The sequence below is a fragment of the Triturus cristatus genome, chromosome 7 (genome assembly GCF_964204655.1).
Source record: "Triturus cristatus chromosome 7, aTriCri1.1, whole genome shotgun sequence".
NCBI lineage: Eukaryota > Metazoa > Chordata > Amphibia > Caudata > Salamandridae > Triturus > Triturus cristatus.
Window position 1 is genome coordinate 391463479 of NC_140590.1, and position 20529 is coordinate 391484007.

Genomic DNA, 20529 nt, shown 5'->3' on the forward strand with positions numbered 1-20529 from the left:
TGTGACAGACAGCTCAAAAAGGGAGGGGGAGTAGCTATTGCATCATAAAAAAACGTAGATGTTGAACCTCTAACCTTGCCATTGTATTGTGTACTACCCACAGCTGCCATGGCGCCTAGATATCCCTTTGGGGATGATTTGTGCGCACAATAAATTAATGAAGAAATAAATAAATAAAACTGACCTTCTACAAACAAATAAAGACCAAATTGCTGCCACTTATCATTGTTTTCTTTTTCACTTTTTAAACATAAATCAGCATTTCTAGTTTGACTTCTATAGTGAGTACGTCGAGAACAAATACATATATATAGTTTGTTTTTTCAGATGAAACTGTGTTAAACTTTGTAATTTCTTCTGCCAAATGGTCAATAGTAATCTCTTTCTCCTGATCTTCAACACCTATGCTTATCAAACACTCAGGGCCATATTCTCAAGGAAGTGGCGGAGAAAGGCGTTAGCCTTCTTGGCTTAACGCCTCTCTGCCCCATTTCGGAAACGTGAGGCAGCCCCCTTTTCTCAAGGATTCGGCCCAGCCTCGCAATTCCCCCTGAGATGGTGCTAAGTTTCACAACTTAGCACCAACGTAGGCACCAAAGTGCAAGGGTGTCTGCAAGCACGGAGGTTTGTTTATGTACAGAAAGGTGTCCCTTCCTGCACATAAACAAACCTTAAATGCCAGTTTGTAACTTACATGTGTGCTGCTTAATGCAGCACACATGTTAATTACAAATTGGCATTTTAAAAAAAGATTTGTTTATGTACAGGAAGAGACACCTTCCTGTACATAAACAAACCATGGCATTTTGCTTTTTCCATGTGTGCTGCACAAGGCAGCACACATGGAAAAAGCAAAAACGAGGAAAACATAAAGCATTTATCCTCGTTTCGCCACCTTAAGACCAGATTTTTCCTGGTCTTAAGTTTGGCGCTACCTCCTATTTACGCTGCCCTTGTGAATAGGAGGTAGCGTCAAACAAAATGGGTGTTGCACCACAATACCCACTGCACGCCACTTTCACACTAAAAACAGCGTGAAGGGGGGCCTATTCACAAGGCAGCGTTAAGCCGCGTTAAGTCACTTAACGTGGCTTAACGCTGCCTTGTGAATAGGGTTAAGCTCCTATCGCCACAAAAACGTCACTGAAAGTGATGTGGTGGCGATGTGGGCTTGAGAATATGCCTCTCAGTTTCTCTAAACTCCTCTTCAGAACCCAAAAAATGAAACTGTACAACATCACAAAGTTTCTGTACATCAGATACAGAGTTATGCAAAATAATTGTATTCATTTCACTTAAACATACTGCAGGAGTTTTTACAAAGTAAAGTCTCCTTGCTAACTTCGGTATTTAAGAGTGATGTACAGCTAACATTCTTAAATTATGAAAAGTACTTTGGCAAACTTTTCTTGAAACATCTTAATCTTCTGTTTAACACTTTTTTTGCATATTGTCGTAATAAAAATTGTAATATGTCAATAGACTCCCGTTGAATACTGCAAATACTGCTAAAATCACACTTATATACCGGAGCTTTTGTATGCTTTCCTTGAACTTCTTCAGCTATCACTTTTTCTACATTAGTGGGAACCATTTTTTCCTTTGGAATGGGAGATCCATCTTTCACCTCATAACATCGACCACTAGTATCAACTGCATGCACTAATATGTTCTCTTGAAAATAGTTTTCTTCGTTAAAGAAAGGCTCAGTACCGGAAGTGTGCTTCCATTTGCCAGTAAAGGTTTTACAAAAGGTACTTCTATTAACAAGTCTTTTTCTTTTGCTTTTCTCCTTCATAAACACCGTTGTTGTATCCAATGTTCTCAATCTCTTCAATATTAATATAAGTAATTTTTGTTTCAATTCAAAAGCTCTATCTACTACACTTTCAATCTGTTGCTTTTTCTTATAAGCTATTGATCTTTTATATTTTTTTAATGTTTTAATAAATTTTGAATTACTCTACTTCTAAACATTCTTCTTCTTATATCCTCTTTCTGCCTTCTTGTAATATGCATTGTTTTTCCATAATTTGATGTTGTTTCAGCATGACAATTTTAGTTTTGCTTCTGATTTGTTGTAAAACGTTTATTTTTATTTTCAACATTTTCCACATTTTTCAATCTTTTGAAATTTTTCTTTAAGAAACTGTTTAGTTCTCTTACCAGAACAGTTTTTTTCCTGTATAAACTTCTGCGCATCATCTAATTTCCTCTTTTCTTTAAGAGGTACTGTTTTTTTTGTTCTCTTTTCATGTTTTCTTGCCATCTTCAATTTTTGTTTTTTTCCAAATAAAGAAAATATCTAAAAAACAAAGAACAGTTTTAATAGCTTTTTACATAAATTACTAATTTTAAATTAATTAAGTATTTATATTCATAATGCACCATTCTCTCCATAACAAAACAATGTGTAGGATATCCAAGTATGTACATTAGCAAAGCTGTAAATGGTTAAACCTCTGAGAGAAATCTTTTATAAATTACTGTACACTTTTATTTTCTAAATTTGTGTACAAGAAGATGTTTGCATTACCTTTTGCTCATTATACAGGGCAGTCAGATTTTTAACTCTATATTCCAGTTCTAATGTGATTGCTACCTGGGTAAATCATCTAGACTTTAGCAAATAAATGCTGTAGTAGGACTAAGAACAGTTGTCCTGCTGTATGTAAACCTACATATTTTTTAATTTAGGGTCATCATATGTACAACACGTATCAGAATACATGCAGAAGTAGAGACATACTTCAGTCATGATAGCACGGAGATATATTCAAACCTGACACAGTGCACTTTCATTTAAAGCAGGCACCTACATTTTGCGGCCTACTTCAAGTTTACCTCTTCAAACACTGATATGAAGTAGCATAAACACTAATCCATCTGCCAACATGTTTTAAACCTCACTTTTCTCTTGCAGCTTCATTATTCATTGACAGCTCACAAAGGTAGGCCTACACAAATATGAAAGGCCTACTCTTCTCATGTCACTGTTGTAAGTCTCACCATGTTTCTCAAGGCTTCATTGTGTGTGTCTCTTTGTGGTGACATGATACATCAAATGAAGCCCACAAATACTAGAATACCTCTGTTTCACACCACATGCTCCTTAGATTTGTGTAGAAGAAGGTGTATGTATTACTTTCTCTTCTTTATACAGGGCAGGTCAGTATTGAACTCTCTATTCGAATGCTTCTTTGACACCTACATAGGTAACAGATGTCTGCTTCTGTGTGTGAATGCTCTAGTAGGAGTTGCAAGGTGAGTGCACCTGTAGGATAAGCTATATATTTTTTAAGTTAGGGTCATCAGATGTTCAACACGTGTCAGAATACATGTAGACATAGACACATACCTCAGTCATGATAGCAAACAGATATTCAAACTTGACACAGTGCATTTGCATTTAAAACAGACACCTACATTTCTGCAGCCTACTTCAAGTGTACCTTTCCAAACACTGATATGAAATAGCACAAACACTAATCCATCTGCCAACATGTTTTAAACCTCACTTTTCTCTTGCAGCTTCATTATTTTCTGACAGCTCACAATGTTAGGCCTATGCAAATTTGAAATGCCAACTCTTCTCATTTCACTCTTGTAAGTCTCACCATGTTTCTCAAGGCCTACATGTGTGTGTCTGTGCCTCTTTGTGGTGACTTGACACATCAAAAGAAGCCTACAAATACAAGAATACCTCTGTTTCACACCTCATGTGAATTAAAGCCTAAAGATCACAGAAATTTACAAGTAATGGTTAATACCACAATCCATAACTCACACATAAGAAATTCAATCCCTAACCTGTACACCAAATGCAATGCTCGTGAACAATCTTTGATGTGACAGATGCAATGACAACAATATTGCTGATAATCTTAAACGTGAGAATAAATATCTACAAAATAAGATACTGTAAAAGCGACAACTATTAATGTATTTCTTTGAGTATATATTGTTAAAAAATTGGTTGTCTATTTAAGCGTTCTTCCTTTTTGTATAAATATTGTAACGTCATAAGTGCTGTATTTAGTGATTTTCTCAGTGAATTTCTGCGTTTTTCATAAACAATATTGAGGTGTTATAACCAAACCTCACCATAAGTTATTTTTAACCTTTGTTTTGTGTAGTGATTTTATTATTTTTTTCCATCATATTCAGCAGTTGTCTAATCTCAACTCACCACACCCATGAAGGGTGGCCAGGCCCCGCTGTGTTTGACCTTAAGCTGTATGCTACAGGGGTTGACTGCAGGTTTTGGGCTATCTCTAGGATCTGAGTAAACGCAGTACGGGCAGCCATTCCCCAATAAACACTGCCTGACAGATTGCATCTTAGAAAGAGTATCCGGCGTGGAATGAGAATAATGATTAATCATTTGTGGACAGGGGCGGCTCTGCCATTGGAGCAGAGGAGCGTCGCCCCACATACGTGCCCCTCAAAGCCCCAGAGATAAAAAATGAAATGGTAATTGATAACTATTTAATATTTTATCATCCCATACTGAACCGAGCGTCAGGATGGGGCGGGGCCTGCTGAGTGATCATGGAGGAGTCTTGGGCAGAGGTCTGCCTTTGCACTTGTTTAAAGTGCACATGTGTCTTTAGCCAGCTGTCTTGAGACAGCCAGCCACACAAGCCCACTTTAAAACTCTCAACCCAGGTGTCTTAAGACAGCTAGGTTGAGAGCAAGTGCAGGCATCCAGTGTCCTCAGCTGCTCCCACCAATCACTGCACTGCTCACTTTCTGGTTAACAGCATGTGAGCAGGCCTGGATTGGTCGAGGGAACTTGCTGGGTCCTGCACTGCAGTCCCAGCAGACGAGGTTGAAGTGAGGAGGATGGCGTCATCAGGATCTGGTAAGTGTTTTTCTTTTCACTTTTATTTTGTTTGTCTGCCCCCCCCATCCTCAGTAGATGCCAGCCACCACTGTTCGTGGAATATACGATTGTTAGTCACAAGTTTTATGTTAAAAAGAGGATAGTAATTTTTGTTGTACTGGTGAAGATTCTATAAAAAAACATTGCCCCTGGGGTCTAAATAATGTATCTATATGTTGACCATACAAACAAATGTAAAATTTTGAAACCTGAACTCAAAATAGAGTCTGTGTTTAAATTAATGAATTGTATTGCAGGCAGCCATATTGTTCTCTCACAATTGCACACTGTTGTCACTAAGCACTTAGCCTGACCCATTGTTTTTGAGCACCGATTTGTTTCTAATTATGTTTAAGTATATTTACAATTATCATAAACAGAAACTAAAACACTTTTCAGAATCACTTGCCAAAGTTCCCAGGAATACCGGGTGGCCCCTATGTGAGAAGTTGGCCTGGCATATGCTGGTCACTAGTTATAGTGGCCACCTTGCTCCTGTCCAATTCGACACTTATGGTAGATAGGTTTAAGACAGCCTTTTAAAGAAAGCTATCCTAGTGGTAGCTGTGGAGAGCAGCCTTCTGGCTAAGTCTCTGAGGAATGTAAAGCAGCTTGTTTTACCTTATAATCTCTTGAATTACCAAATGAAAGGACACCACACAGGTATATATGTCAAATATATATGTATTTATTTCTAGACACACTCTACTAATATCTTTATGAGATTAGAAGTCAGGAACACATTCAAATATCAACGTTTCACAATAAGTTAAGCACAAATATGGCTGGGGATCTAGAGGTGTACCAGACCATATACTAAAAAAGAGGTTTAGGAAAGTTGACTTTCAAGGGGACAAGGCCTAGGGCCTGGAGAATCGCTGGGGCTTCACTAATGCAGCAAAAGCAGGTAAGTAAAAGACCCACGGGAGACGTGTGCAGTGTGAGAACACAGCTGCGGGTTCCCTATTGATTTCAATGGAGCAAGTCGCGGATGGATTTTTAAAGTTTTAGGGTACTTCGAGGAAGTCTACAAGCAAGCCACTTACAAGGTAAGTAATTCGAGGGCCAACACACACTAGGGCACCGGAGTGCATGAGTTACCTCACCCAGGCAAGCCGGGTGCATAGGTGTCTTTTGGTGTTGGGTCGCGTCGCTGTTGTCTATGGAAGCCAAAGAAGATTTGCTACTTGCGGAGAATAAAGAAATGTCCGGTGGAATCCAAGGCTGGATTCAGGATGAAGGTGACCTGAAACCAGAAGGGACAATGTTCACAGTCAATTGCCAGTGACCCGGGGCCAGGAAGATGGATGCCCACGGAAGTTGGGTGATTTCAGGTGATCAAGGGTGTTTTGACTCTTCGCTCACGAGGACCAGGAGGCATCGACGATGACCAGCAGCTGGATTCAGAGTGTCCCACAATGTCTGCAGCTTACTGAGGTGTCGGTAACCAGATTAGAGCCAACAAACCTTGGCAACAGCAAGTCTTGTGGAAAGTGAATAAAGTCAGCGGTGCAGACTAGCAAAGTCTGAGGGGCTCACACAGCAAAGGTAAGTGAGGACAGCCCTGGAGCAATCAGGGGAGCCCTTTGGTTTGATAGGAAAGTCTTCAGGGGACCCACCAGCCAATGGGTAAGTGATTGCGAAGACGCCTCATGAGGAACTGCTTTACAGGAGCCCACGGTCACTCGGGATGGGGTAGGCCTCTAATGTTCAGTGCACAACCTGCTGGAGGCTTGGCTCACAAATGGTCCAATGCACACATTTGTAGAATGTCTTGAAGGGGTTGCACTTGACAATATTGCACGGTACCCGGGTATTGCTGTTCCTCGTCACTCGTCGGGTCCACTCGCCTCAGCTCTGCTGGGGACTCACAATGGCCGTCGAGAAGTCAGGAGATCAGCTTCAGGGGGTGCAGGGACTTTGGGCTCCAGCGGGATCAGGAAACTTTGCGACCGTTGATTCAAAGTTTTGGTGCCTGCCAAGCAGGGGAGCCACTCCTTATCGCCAAGGGAGATTCTTCCATCTTCCAAAGGTAGAGGAACGTCAAAGGACCAGGATTCTTCTTGTAAAGTGTCGTCCAGGGATATCTAGTTTGAAATGGCAAGGGTTCCCTATCTTATACTAAAAGAAAGGGACTAGCTTTATGACCACTCCTCTGGGAGGGTCAGGGTAGGGGGTGATTACACCCACTTCCCTTTGTTCAGTTTCACGCCAGAGCAGGGACAGGTACCCCCTGAACCGGTTTGAGCTGGCATATGCACAGAGGAGCCTACTGCTCCCCCAGTGCAGGACTTCAAAGCACTCTAGGAGTGCACCCACTCAGCCCCGATACACTAAATCCTGTCTCGAAGGTGGTGACACCTCCCTGTGACAGGATGCCTATTGTTGGGCCTCCTCCACTGCGAGTTTCAGTCAGCAGCAGGAGGGCAGCCCAGTGTCTGTGCTGGTGGCATCCATTTTGTGATGCCAGGGCTCTTTCAGATTTCTACTGTGTTACCACAGTAGGTACATGTCGTCCCCTCTAGAAGGGTGGGATCATACTCCCACACCAGTTACTGGTGTGGGGGTATGATTCCAAATTGCTTGACACCAAACACGACATGTTTTGATACAGTTATTCCAAAGTTAGCACTTACCGGTAGGTTATAATGCACTTAAGAGTATATGGTTTAACCGCATCCACAAACAGCCACAGAGAATAGACTCTGCCAGGTGCAGAGGGGCCCTGCTCATGCAGAGGCACTCCCTCACATTATGAACCAAGCACCCTTCCCTCAGGATTGATAGGGCCTGCCTTAGGGGTGACTGATAGGTTTATATGTGTGTGCAGGTAGAGATATAGTGTACCTATATCTCAGTGAGGAGTGCTAACAGTACCTCACCCAAGCTGCAGTAGCAGGCCTGTGGTGTCAGATTTAGTCTGCTTCCCAGGGGTGGCATAATACATGCTTTAGCCCCTGGTAGGCCTGTGAAGTACCTATGCCCTTGGTACCTAAGGTACCATATATTAGGGGCTCATAAGGAACCACAGCATCCAATCACTAGTGTATCTAATATGCACTCCAAGTTCTTTAGAGAGAACAGAGAGACTGGGGCCCAGATTAGCAGGGACCCAGCCAGACTATAGCCATAAACCAGTGTTAACATCAGAAAAAAAGTGGGGGCAACATAAGTGCAGATCCTACTCTCCTACACAACCCCCCCCCAAACGCAGGGACACTAAACTAACCTTGACCAGTTGTGTCTTTGTGTTCTAAGTGGAAATACCCTGAGAGTCCATCTGCATTGGCATATTGGGTCCCAGATCTATGTTCCACTGTATAGTCCATCCCCTGTAGGGGAATGGACCACCTTAGCAGTTTAGGATTTTCACCTTTCATCTGTTTGAGCCATAGGAGGGGCTTGTGGTCAGTCTGAACTATGAAGTGAGTGCCAAACAAGTATGGCCTCAGCTTCTTCAGGGCCCACACCACAGCAAAAGCCTCCCTCTCTATAGGTGACCAACGTTTCTCTCTAGGGGTCAGCCTTCTGCTTATAAAAGCTACTGGCTGGTCTTGACCTTCATCATTCAGTTGAGACAGTACAGCTCCCACACCCAGCTCAGAAGCATCTGTTTGGACAATGAACTTTTGTGTGTAGTCCGGACTCTGTAAGATGGGAGCAGTGTACATGGCCTGCTTCAGGTCATCAAATGCCTTTTGACAGCTAGCTGTCCACTGAACCTTTTTTGGCATTTTCTTAGAGGTAAGATCATTTAAAGGGGCCACTATAGATCCATATCCCTTAACAAACCTCCTTTAGTACCCAATCAGGCCTAAAAAGGCTCTAACCTTTGTCTGGGTTGTTGGAGTGACCCATTCCATTATGGTTTGGATTTTGCTCTGCAATGGTTGAACCTGGCCTCCAACTACAAGGTGGCCCAGGTACACAACCTGACTCTGCCCTATCTGGCGCTTAGTGGCCTTGATAGTGAGGCCTGCTTTTTACAGGACCTCCAAAACATTTCTGAGGTGGACCAGGTGATCCTGCCAGGTGGAACTAAAGACAGCAATATCATCTAGATAAGCTGAGCAATAAGTTTCCATACCTGTCAGAACTTTGTTCACCAACCTCTGAAAAGTGGCAGGTGCATTTTTCAAACCAAATGGCATCACCACAAAGTGGTAGTGCCCACCAGGGGTTGAAAATGCTGTTTTGGCCTTGGCATCATCAGCTAACTTGAGTTGCCAGTAGCCAGCTGTTAGGTCAAATGTACTCAGATATTTGGCTGAGGCAAAAGTATCAATTAGCTCATCTGCCCTGGGAGTTGGACAGGCATCAGTCCTGGTGACTGCATTGAGGTCTCTGTAGTCAACACAAAACCTCATTTCCTTCTTACCACCCTGGGTATTTAGGCACAAGGACTACTGGACTAGCCCAAGGGCTATCTGAAGGCTCTATTACACCTAGTTCCAACATTTTCTGGACTTCAGTCCTGATACAGTCCCCGACATGGTCAGGTTGCCTGTAAATTTTACTCTTGACAGGCAGAATGTCTCCAGTGTCCACCTCATGGGTGCACCAGGAAGTCTGACTAGGGGTCAGGCTAAACATATGTCTGAACTGCTGCAGAACTTGTCTGCACTCAGTTTGTTGATGGTCAGTGAGGCTGCTTGCCACAGCAACGCCATCTACTGACCCATCATCAGGGTTCTGTGAGAGCAGGTCAGGGAGAGGGTCACTCTCCTCCTCCTGGTCCTCATCAGTTGCCATGAGCAAGCCCATGTCAGCCCTGTCCACATATGGCTTTAATCTGTTGACATGGAGCACCCTAAGGGGGCTCCTGGGAGTTCCAAGATCCACCAAGTAGGTGACTTCTCCCTTTTTCTTAACAATTGTATGGGGGCCACTCTACTTGTCCTGGAGAGCTGCTGGGGCCAAAGGCTCCAGCACCCACACTTTATGTCCTGGCTGATAGACAGTCAGTACAGCCTTTTGGTCATGCCAAGCTTTTTGCAGTTCTTGGCTAGCCTCCAGGTCTTTGGTTGCCTTCTTCATGTATTCAGCCATCCGGGAGCAGATACCAAGTACATAGTCCATCACATCCTGTTTGGAAGGTTTGAGAGGTAACTCCCAGCCCTCCTTCCCCAAACATAATGGACCTCTTACAGGGTGCCCAAACATAAGTTCAAAAGGGCTGTAGCCAACCCCCTTCTGTGGAACCTTCCTGTACGCAAACAGAAGGCAAGGAAGTAAAAGGTCCCATTTTAGCCTAAGCTTTTCTGGGAGGCCTTTAATCATTCCCTTTAGGGTTTTGTTGAACCTTTCAACTAACCCATTGCATTGTGGGTGATAGGGAGTAGTGAACTTGTAGTTTACACCACACTCCTTCCACATTGCAGTTAGATACCCTGACATGAAGTTTGTACCTCTGTCAGATATAACCTCCTTAGGGAAACCCACTCTGGGGAATACTCCAATGAGGGCTCTTGCCACCACAGGGGCTGTGGTGGTCCTGAGGGGAATTGCTTCTGGTGGCATGATCCACTACCACCAGGATAAATCAGTGCCCAGATGCTGTTGGAGGGTCAAGGGGACCAACAATGTCAATCCCTACCCTTTCAAAGGGAATCCCCACCACAGGTAGTGGTATCAGGGGGGCCTTTGTTGGGCCACCTGACTTGCCACTGGCTTGGCAAGTGACACAGGAGCGACAAAACTCCTTTATGTCCTCTGACATGTGTGGCCAATGGAAATGTGGAACAAGCCTGTCCCAGGTCTTGTTTTGGCCCAAGTGTCCTGCCAATGGGATATCATGTGCTAGGGTCAAGAGGAACCCCCTAAACTTCTGAGGTATTACCAGCCTCCTGGTGGCTCCAGGGGTAAGATCTCTAGCCTCAGAATATAGGAGTCCCTCATCCCAATAAACCTTATGGGACCTACTAGCACTCCCAGCAGCCTCAGCAGCAGCCTGCTGTCTGAGGGGTTTAAGAGAGGGGCAGCACTATTGCTCCTTACTCAGATCTTCCCTGGAAGGTCCTCTTGCCCCCAAGAACTCAACCTGACCAGGCTCAAGTTCCTCTGGGGCAGTTCCTTCTTCAGGCTCTGCTTCTCCTCTCTCAGGAGGGGAATCTGAGACAGAGGGGAAGGCACTGTCTTAACCCTACTGCTCCTCCTCTTGGGTAGCATCTGGTCCATAGTTTCAGGATCCAGAGCTGGTTCAGCTTTATGCATTTTGGCCTGTGACCTGGTCACACAGCAAATACCTCTGCAGGTATGCCCAACATCTCAGCATGAGTCCATAACTCCATTTCAGACCAGGCTGAAGTCTCTAGATCATTGCCCAATAGACACTCGACAGGGAGGTCTGCACAGACTACTACTTTCTTGAGGCCAGTTACCCCTCCCCAGGAGAAATTCACAACTGCCAGACTATGGTTGGTCCTGACATTGCTTGCATTGGTAACCTGGTACATTTCACCCAGGATGATCTGTGCAAGGTCCACTAGATCCTCTGCCACCATGGTGACACTAGCACCTGTGTCCCTGAATGCCAAAGCCTGTTTGCCATTTATTATAGGCTGTTGTTTGTATTTGCCCAGATTACTGGGGCTCACTAGGAAAGGCATGTCAAGGTCTCCCTCACAAACCAGCAATGCCTGAGTGGGTACTCTGACTAGGCCAGAGTCCACATCAGAACCCATGGTCAACCCTACTACACCCTTATTCTGATTACCACCTCCACCAGTAGCTGTACTAGGGGGAACAGTTTCCTTAGGGGCTTGAGTGGTGTTGGTTTGGTCTTTGGACATGGTACAATCAGAAGTCCAGTGCCCTTTCTGTTTACAGAACTTGCACCAGGGCTTCTTTTGGCCTTTTCCCTTTGCAGACTGTGAATCCCCACCAGATGCAGATTTTTGGGGCCCTTGTGAAGACTTTTGGTCTTTTGCCTAATCCCCACCTTTCTCAGAGCCTTTAGGATCTTGCTTCTTGGTGTCACCCCATTGGTTCTGGGTTTTCTGCCTCACCCTGGTTCTGACCCATTTGTCTGCCTTCTTTCCCAATTCTTGGGGAGAGGTCAGATCAGAGTCCACCAGGCACTGATGCAACAACTGGTTTTGGCAATTATTAAGGATCTGTTCTTTCATCATAAGATTATACAATCCCTTAAAATCAGTAACTCTACTACCAACCAGCCAACTCTCCAGAGTCTTGGTTGCACAATCTACAAAGTCTGTCCAGTCCTGATTCTGTGATTTCTGGGTGTCTCTGAACTTCAACCTGTACTGTTCAGTGGTTAAGCCAAACCCATCTATTAATGCACTTTTCAGGACATCATAATCATCAGCATCCTATTCTATAACAGTGAGGAGCTTGTCTCTACCTTTATCTGAAAAGGAGAGCCACAAGATTGCTGTCCACTGTTTCTGGGGGACCTGCTGTACTTTACAGGCCCTCTCCATAGCAGTTATCCACTTGTGGATATCATCCCCACTCTGGTAGGGAGGAACAACCTTGGACAGGTTCCTATGGTCTGGAATGTAATCTCTGCTTCTAGGGACACTGTTGCTGCCACCAGGGGGTTCTAACCCCTCTTTTTTAGATGCTCTCTGGAGCTCAAAGGCTTCTCTATCTAAGGCCAACTGCTTGGTTCTGAGGGCAAGTCTTGCTTCCTCATACTGGAGCCTTTTGTATCTTCTTTCAGAGGAGGTCTCCCTTCTATTAGAGTATGAGTTCCTCTGATGGACAGATTCTCTGTCAGAGTGATATACGTGGTTAGATTCCCTGGAGGGGGACCTAGGCCTCTATTGCACTCTGTCAGCTCTCTTAGGGAGAATTCCTCTGTCCTTTTCAGACCCTTGTGGGTCTGGCCCTTCAATAACAGACTCCAGGTCATCTTGATGTTCATCATCTGACCCAGAGACTATGGCTGACCCACCCCCGATCCAGATCCACTAGCTCCTAGAGCTAGTCTAAGATCATCTGCTATCAGTAGATTCATCAGGTGTAGTGTGGAGGGACTCTGTCCTAACCCCAGGTGTCTTGCAACACACATGGCCTTCAAGTCAAAGAAGGTCATGTCCTTAGACTGAGGTTGGGTGGACCCACTGGCTCCATCCCCTGAGGACATTCTAGTGTTATGCAGTGTTGCACTACCTACACTAGTTTGTGGCCTACTGATCCTAGCTTGAGCTGTAGCAAGGGTGTGCTATCCCTTCAAAAACAACTCTAAGTTCAGCAGAACTTATTGATACTAAGCTTGACTTTTATATGTACCTTGAGTACCTTTAGTGGTTTTCAGTTAGTAATTCAAATAGAGATTTTCTGGTAAAACAACGGCAAGCTGGAATCCCACACGCTGCCCACCAATGTGAGAAGTTGGCCTGGCATATGCTGGTCACTAGTTATGGTGGGCACCTTGCACCAGTCCAATTCGACTCTTATGGTAGATAGGTTTAAGACAACCTTTTAAAGAAAGCTATCCTAGTGGAAGCTGTGGAGAGCATCCTTCAGGCTAAGTCTCTGAGGAATGTAAAGCAGCTTGTTTTATCTTATAATCTCTTGAATTACAAAATGAAAGGACACCACACAGGTATATATATCAAATATATATGTATTTATTTCTAGACACACTCTACTAATCTCTTTATGAGATTAGAAGTCAGGAACACATTCAAATATCAACGTTTCACAATAAGTTAAGCACAAATATGGCTGGGGATTTAGGGGCGTACCAGACCATATACTAAAAAAGAGGTTTAGGAAAGTCGACTTGCAAGGGGACAAGGCCTAGGGCCTGTAGAATCACTGGGGCTTCACTAATGCAGCAAAAGCAGGTAAGTAAAAGACCCACGGGAGACGCGTGCAGTGTGAGAACACAGCCGCGGGTTCCCTATTGATTTCAATGGAGCAAGTTGCGGTTGGATTTTTAACGTTTTAGGATACTTCGAGGAAGTCTACAAGCAAGCCACTTACAAGGTAAGTAATTTGAGGGCCAACTCACACTAGGGCACCGGAGTGCACGAGTTACCTCACCCAGGGAAGCCGGGTGCATAGGTGTCTTTTGGAGTCGGGTCGGGTCGCGTCGCTGTTTTCTATGGAAGCCAAAGAAGATTTGCTTCTTGCGAAGACTGAAGAAGTGTCCGGTGGAATCCAAGGCTGGATTCAGGATGAAGATGACCTGAAAGCAGAAGGGACAGTGTTCACAGTCACTTACCAGTGACCCAGGGCCAGGAAGATGGATGCCCATGGAAGTCGGGTGATTTCAGGTGATCAAGGGTGTATTGACTCTTCGCTCACGAGGACCAGGAGGCATCGACAATGACCAGCAGCTGGATTCGGAGTGTCCCACAATGTATGCAGCTTACTGAATTGTTGATAACCGGATTGGAGCCAACAAGCCTTGGCAACAGCAAGTCTTGTGGAAAGTGAATAAAGTCAGCAGTGCAGACCAGCAAAGTCTGAGGGGCTCACCCAGTGAGGGTAAGCAAGGGCAGGCAGGGAGCAATCAGGGGAGCCCTTTGGTTTGATAAGAAAGTCTTCAGGGGACCCACCAACCAATGGGCAAGGGATTACAAAGACGCCTTGTGAGGAAATGCTTTACAGGAGCACACGGTCACTAAGGACGGGGTAGGCCTCTGATGTTTGGTGCACAACCTGCTGGGGGCTTGGGCCACAAATGGTCCAATGCACAAGTTTGTAGAACATCGTGAAGGGGTTGCACTTGACAATAGTTCATGGTACCCGGGATTGCTGTTCCTCATCACCCGTTGGGTCCACTCACCTGAGCTCTGTTGGGGACTCACAATGGCTGTTGAGAAGTCAGGAGATCAGCTTCCAGGGCTACAGGGACATCAAGCTCCAGTGGGAGCGGGAAAGTTTGCGACCGTTGATTCAAAGTTTTGGTGCCTGCCAAGCAGGGGAGTCACTCCTTGACTCCAAGGGATATTCTTCCGTCTTCCAAAGGTAGTGGAACATCGAAGGACCAGGATTCTTCTTGTAAAGCATCATCCAGGGATATCTAGTTTGCAATGGCAAGGGTTCCCTATCTTATACTAAAAGAAAGGGAGGGACTAGCTTTATGACCACTCCTCTGGGAGGGTCAGGGTAGGGGGTGGTTGCACCCACTTACCTTTGTCCAGTTTCACATCAGAGCAGGGACAGGTAGCCCCTGAACCGGTTTGAGCTAGCATATGCACAGAGGAGCCTACTGCTCCCCCAGTGCAGGACTTCAAAGCACTCTAGGAGTGCACCCACCCAGCCCCAATACACTAAATCCTGTCTCGAAGGTGGTGACACCTCCCTGTGACAGGATGCCTATTGTTGGGCCTCCTCCACTGCGAGTTTCAGTCAGCAGCAGGAGGGCAGCCCAGTGTCTGTGCTGGTGGCATCCATTTTGTGATGCCAGGGCTCTTTCAGATTTCTACCGTGTTACCACAGTAGGTACATGTTGTCCCCTCTAGAAGGGTGGGATCATACTCCGACACCAGTTACTGGTGTGGGGGTATGGTTCCAAGTTGTTTGACACCAAACATGACATGTTTTGATTCAGTCATTCCAAAGTTAGCATTTACAGGTAGGTTATAATGCACTTAAGAGTATATGGTTAACCGCATCCACAAACAGCCACAGAGAATAGACTCTGCCAGCAGCAGAGGGGCCCTGCTCATGCAGAGGCACCCCCTCACATTGTAAACCAAGCACCCTGCCCTCAGGATTGATAGGGCCTGCCTTAGGGGTGACTGATAGTGTGTGTATGGTGAGATATAGGAACCTATACCTCAGTGAGGAGTGCTAACACTACCTCACCCAGGCTGCAGTAGCAGGCTTGTGGTGTCAGATTTAATCTGCTTCCCAGGGGTGGCATAATACATGCTCCAGCCCCTGGTAGGCCTGTGAAGTATCTATGCCCTTGGTACCTAAGTTACCATATACTAGGGGCTTATAAGGTACTACAGTATCCAATCACTAGTGCATCTAATATGCACTCCAAGTTGTTTTGAGAGAACAGAGAGACTGGGGCCCTGATTAGCAGGGACCCAGCCAGACTATAGCCAGAAACCTGTGTTAACATGAGAAAAAAAGTGGGGGCAACATAAGTGCAGATCCTACTCTCCTACACCCTAGATCTTTGTAATGCATGCAGACTATAAGTTTGTATAGAGGGTTTGCTGCAAGGCCTAATCTTTGACCAGGCCCTGCACCCAGCCCCCTGTGGGTGGGCAACCCATGCTGTGCACCCTATTCATGACCTTTCACCCTACAAAGCATGGATTGACAGGAGGGTTAACCCACAGTGGGCGGCCAATCATTGCCTTTACTGCACTAATCAAAAAGGTGATGGATGGAAGGCTTGAATTAATCACAGTCACTGGCGATGATTTGTGCTTGCTTGCCAAAACATTGTTGTTCGCCCACTGTGCTATTCTAGACATGGAGAGACAGAGACTCTGCTCCTGCAGTTCAGGTTGGACATTCCTATAGGAGGAGGATCAATACTGACTTTGCATTGCCTGGTTCCTGTCTCAGGTGGCATGAGGGGCAAAAGATAGATGGGCTGAGATGCAGCCCAAATTAGTCACACCTGGCTGAGATTGATCAAAGCATTCCACCCATCACTTTTTTTGTGCACCTCAATCGGTTGGCCTATGTGTGGCAGGTATGCCCAGAGGTGGGTTCTCTCCTCACTGTGCTATAGGACACAAGCTACACCAGACTAAATATGTCCAAATAAGCCATAACCAGTCTTGGGGTGCTTCTGTTCCCAGTAAGAGTGAGCATGCTCTTACAGTTTGGGCTCGACTATTCCTACTAAAGCAGGATCATGACTGATTTTCTTATAGCAAATTCCTGCCTGAAGTGGCATGGTGGGCAAAACAATGATGGTCTGGAATGCAGCCAATAGTAATTGCTAGTGGGTAAGATTAATTCAGAAATTCATTCCATCACTTTATTTGTACCTCAATACATGCGCAGTGGGTATTAACTAAACCTGTCCTTTAGGTAGACCTTGCTTTCAATTTTCTTTTAATTTAGACAAGTTGTGAACCTTTACTAACTCATGGGGATCTTCCATGATGTATGTGGACTAGGTTCTGGGTCTGCAAACCCAGTGGAAGGTCCAGCACAGTCCCAAGAAAGCGTTGCGTGTTTGTATTCCCTTCCCATAAAGTTGGCTGAGGTTTTCCATTCCTTGGCCAGGTTTCATGGACTTTGTGGCCTGCTCCGGAAACCAGGAACCCAGCACCAATGTCTGAAAATCATGCTGCCAAATATTTATTTTTTTACTTTTATTTATGGAGCTCATCGGGGACGCCCAAGCAATTTAAGAGATCAGGAAATGCTCCCCCTTCAACTATATGACTTCCTTCAGTTTTTTTCCAGAATTCAGTGCCTTCATAATAGCGATTTAATTTTGTTTAAAAATATGTATACACAGGGGGCAAAACCATATTTACTGCGTAGCTATGGTTAGGTAAGACTTTCCACAAAAAGACATTTATGGTTTTCATCAGAACTTTGGCTCAATTTGATGAATTTGCATGAACATTTCCAATAAAAAGAGTTGATCCACTTTTGGCTTGGCAAGTTTTGTGCAGATCCACCAATAATATATTTCACACAAGGACTTTAGCTGAGATCTAGACTAAAAGCCAGAGGCATAGATCGGAAACGATAGGTCACCGCAGCTGCCCGGTGCATGCTATTTTTAGATTGATTTTGTGTTGCGATTGAAAATTGAATTTGAGCATGTGTTTTTAAAAAAGACTCACCGCTCACGTTAGCGAAGGTTTGTCCCTGCGACACCGGCCAAGGGCCGATCTTACTTCCTGGTAAATCGCCCATCAGGGGCATCCAATAACTGAGGGCGGGAGGAGGAGCTAAGGCTGCAGCCAGCCGTTTAATGCCGGTCGCAGCGCAGGAGCAGGCATTGTAGGACACTGCCGCTGCCCTGTGCACGTTATTTTTAGCTTGAATTTGTATTGCGATTGCAAATTGAATTTGAACATGTGTTTTTAAAAAAGACTCACCTCTCATGGTTGCGAAGGCTTGTCCCTGCTACACCGGCCAAGCACTGATCTTACTTCCTGGTAAAACGCCCTTCAGGGGCATCCAATCACTGAGGGTTGGAAGCGGAGCCAAGGCTGCAGTCTGCCATTTAATGCCTGTCACAGCTTGGGAGCACAGCGGACGTGCGCAGCGGGCACGCCTGTGGAGGTCCGAAGGTGCCCCAAAGGTAACGCCCAGAGACAGGATAACAGTGGGACATCTGAACTTATAATTACATACCTAAATACTCGCTCCCTGGTAAGATACGAATTAGATCTATTTCATCTACTGGACTCAACTAAACCAAATATCCTCTTATTAACCAAAACCTGGCTTACACAGGAGTCCTCCTCCGATATTCTGGTCACCCTCCCCAACAACTATTATATCCTTCAGGCTAATCGACCGGCTGGGAAAATAGTGGGCGGGGAAGCTACCATAATTCCCCAGGAATTAAAATTTACCACACTCACTATGTTAGATATCACCTCAGTGGACATTCTAGTTATTAAACTGGACTCAGCTTTGGTACCCTTAATTTGTGTACTGCTATATAGGCCTCCTCAGAACATGCCCCTTTCCCTCCGAATATCAGGTGAGCTGTTGGCCCATCTAATAATCAACCATGCTAAAACTCTGCTGATCGGGGATTTTAATTATTGGGCCAATGACATAACGGGTCAACCTCATTCTGCAGAATTGACCAATCTACTTAATGGGTTGAACTGTACTCAACATGTGACATTCCCTACACACAGCAAAGGACACACACTAGATCAAAATTGGACATCTAACCTCATGATGTCCACATTGAAAGTATCCCACTGCACATGTTCGGATCACTTCCTAATAAAGTTTGTGATTATTAATATAACCACAGTCAAACCCCCAGTTAAAGGAGGACTTATGGAAAGGAAATGGAACAGCATTGATATTAATGCTTTCTGTTATTCACTTGCGAATACAGTTCCCATCAACCAGCGATCCATTAACCTAAGCGAGGAAAACATCACAGCTTTGTTAACAGCAGCTAGTAATAAACATGCCCGCTTCAGGATAATAAAAACAGCCAGGCGTCATGAGACCCAGAGACAGTTTGCAGAAGACCTAAAAATTCAAAAATTAGTTCTGGGCCAGACTGAAAGGAAGTGGAGATGGAACTATTCCCCAGATAAAAAAGACTACGTAAGACCTTCAAATGGATCCCCCTCCAACACAGAAAGATCGTCACTCATGCCCTGGTCACCAGCAGACTCGACTACGGCAACGCACTCTAAGCCGGAATAAACAAAAACCTCATGCGCGGCATTTGACACGGCCGACCATGGAATCTTGGTGGATTGTGTCAGGGACGCATGACTTCAGGGTTCGGCTCTCAGCTGGATTACATACTTTTTGGAGGACTGCTCCCAGTCGGTCTGCCTCTCCCACTTTACTGCACCTAATGTGAAGTCAACTTGTGGAGTGCCACAGGGATCTTTATTATCGCCCCACCTGTTCAATCTGTATCTATTCCCTCTCATTCTGTCTTTAAGAGAAAGAAATGTGAGCGGAGGATCTGTAACTAATATTTACCATCGATAATTTGCCCGATTCCATTTCTGAATTCCAATCTACCATGCTGCACATCAGCAACTGGATAAACAGCAACCATTTAAAGCGAAATCCTGATAAAAACCGAACTGATCCTGATAGGTGGTGCTTGGAAACCTTGGAGCTCACACTCTCGGCCAACTGAGCTGGGTTCACCCCCAACTCCATCTCTCTCCTCGAAGAGCCTCAGGTTTACAATCAATTGTGACCTGTCCATGAAGTCCCAGATTGGAACGATAGTTTCGATCTGTTTTTTCCAGTTGCAGAAGATAATAAAAATCAGCAGACTTCTCACTAAGGAAGCACTGGTTCAGGCTGTCCTAGTGTTGGTCATTTTCCATGTAGACTACGCAAACTCACTCTATTTCGGTCTGCCATAATATTTAGTCAAAAGACTGCAAATGGTGTAGAATCAGGCCGCCAAACTGATTTTCCATCAGCCCTAAAGGCAACACACTTCCCCTCCTATGAGAAATCTACATTGGCTTTCCATAATACAAAGTGCTTTCAAACTTTGGTGTCTTATTGGTGCCTTATTTTTAAATCTTTGCATGGCACCTTCCTGAAATTCGTCAATCTTATTCAGACATAAACCCACTCACATTTGCATTCTGCCTACAGCAACCTCCTGGTCACGCCGACCTACAAACTGAAAAGACTAGGCGGATGCAGATTTGCAGTGCTGGCCTTTTGAAATGCCCTTGATATGATATCCTGCACAGACCTTTTGACATTCAGGAGATTCCTTAAGACATGGCTGTTTATTCGGTCATATTTTAAGCGCCAAGAAACCTACCGGTGTACGTGCGCTCTACAAATAATTTTAACATAACATAACCATAGGTCAGGCATCACCTAATACATGACATATAAAATAGAAAGCCACAGGAGCCACAAACGGGTACAGAAACCTATTTCACCCTGACACACTTCTGTAATAAGGCCCCAGCTTTGTTGTGGATAAAATCTAAGCTGCTGTAGACGAAATGAGACTCAGGGCCATTCAAGAAGTCACCGGTTGT

At 44.9% G+C, this 20529-nt stretch overlaps 1 protein-coding gene across 1 annotated transcript in view; it reads left to right on the plus strand.

The window, feature by feature from the left end:
* The window catches only part of LOC146809762 (toll-like receptor 12), a 117301-nt gene that overhangs the window by 63803 nt on the left and 32969 nt on the right, over positions 1-20529 (plus strand). The gene's annotated exons all lie outside the window — the stretch shown is intronic.